The 1704-nt window shown below is 43.4% G+C and overlaps 1 protein-coding gene across 2 annotated transcripts in view; it reads left to right on the top strand.

Moving 5' to 3' along the window:
• Window positions 1-215: 215 nt before the first annotated feature.
• sorbs2a (sorbin and SH3 domain containing 2a) overlaps window positions 216-1704 on the top strand; it is a gene marked incomplete in the record, with an annotated part of 49435 nt that continues 47946 nt past the window's right edge. For both annotated transcript variants that reach the window (XM_014011458.1, XM_014011457.1), the window contains 1 exon segment: window positions 216-830.

Genomic DNA, 1704 nt, shown 5'->3' with positions numbered 1-1704 from the left:
TTATCAGTTAATAGCTTCACATTTCTTTTGAAATATGAGCTGCAAGAGCTCTCCTGACTCTATCTATCCATGTGCATTGATCAATAAACCATAAATCATTTCCTCACATAGCTAAATGGATAAAGATAATATTTTTGAGTGCCCCTGCAGGAGATACAAAGCAGAAAGTGGTACTTTTTTTTCAGTAAGAGCTTTAATGCTTGTGTCCTCTGCAGGCACTGATTGAACCACGGACGTCACCATGGATACAAGGTGACCCAATGGGAAGCTCGCGCTCGTCCGTGGCTGAATGAAATAAACAGAGGCCATTTTGCACACGGAAGCCAGCCACGGCATCATTCACTTAACAGACACAAACGGAAACGGAAGATTTCCGACCATTTCTGGCCTCAGACGGTGTGAGAGGGCTGAAGACTCGACGAGACGGAGAGCGCGAGGCGGCTGGCGCGTCGCGTGAACCAGCAGCACGCGCTATAATAACATTATCAGCTCCGCCTCCTCCGGTCCTCCCCCTTCTTCTTCTTGGAGGTTCGTTTTGTGATGGGGGGAGGTTTATTAGGACAGCTTTTACCGCCTTGCTATCGAGGACCAGTGTCCCTGCTGAGAAATAAAGGAGAACTACTTTTTTTTTTTTTTTTTTTTTTTAGTTCGCTGAGCGACGCCGCGCTGCATCACAGGGAGAAACAGGTGTAAGGTTTCATCACTCGGAAGCTCCACTTCCAGGCCACGGAAAGAAAGTCCCTGTGTTGCCTCTCCGGCTGTCCAAGTGACAACTTTAGTCATTTCACATGGAGGAAACAATGCATTTGGAGTGAGGCAGCAGTTTTAGGGTAAGCATGTTTAAACTGCACCAGATCGTATATGTTCTGGCATCTGATCAGGAAAATGGTTTATTTGAAACGTCTTTAAAGGATTTAAGAGAAACATTTTTTCTCCATATAACTGTGGCTGACCCGTGTGTGTGTGTGCAGCCCTGGCAGCTGTTGATGCGTCTCGCCTGTTTCTATAAATGTGCATTCTGGTGTATTGGTCTTTTTTCTGCATCATGCGGTCTGGACTGCGAAGGTGGTTTAAAAAAAGGCTTTTATAATGTGGAATAACTCAGATCCTCACTTTAACAGCAGACTTAAAAAACTGTAAACATGAACTGGGATATTAATCCACATTTCAAAGGCTGGAGGATAATCTCTATTTTTAGCATGGATTTACACAATGGAGGGTTTTATTATTGTCTATAAATGAGGAGTAGGCTACCTTGACTCTGTTTTACCTTTCATATATAATTACCTGTTCTCTAATTTAATTCAGTTAAAAACAAAGATTATTCTCTACTCTGTGGACCTTTTGCATTTTAAAATACTAACATCCCCATCATTATCATGTGTTATGTCTCACAGCAGTAATATAAACCTATTGTTGCTGCTTGTTCTCAGTTTTTGCGTCAAACAAATATAAACGTTCCTTGTCATTGACTGGCATGAAAGGATGATAAAATGAGGAAACGATTAAAAGGCCAGCAGCATCCGATGGTATCTGCAAGACCTATTTGAATGCTGGGTTGACAGGGAGAGTGGGGAGGTGTCCAGGGTGCACAATGTGTAACATTATCACTCCGAGAACCTCACACCACTCCCAGTGAGGCCTACCTGCCTTGTGAGTGTGTGTGTGTGTGTGTGTGTGTGTGTGTGTGTGTGTGTGTGTGTG

Source organism: Austrofundulus limnaeus, unplaced genomic scaffold, assembly GCF_001266775.1.
Source record: "Austrofundulus limnaeus strain Quisiro unplaced genomic scaffold, Austrofundulus_limnaeus-1.0 Scaffold80, whole genome shotgun sequence".
NCBI classification, from domain to species: domain Eukaryota; kingdom Metazoa; phylum Chordata; class Actinopteri; order Cyprinodontiformes; family Rivulidae; genus Austrofundulus; species Austrofundulus limnaeus.
Note: the sequence above shows the minus strand (reverse complement) of the source record. Positions and strands in the feature narration are given on the sequence as shown.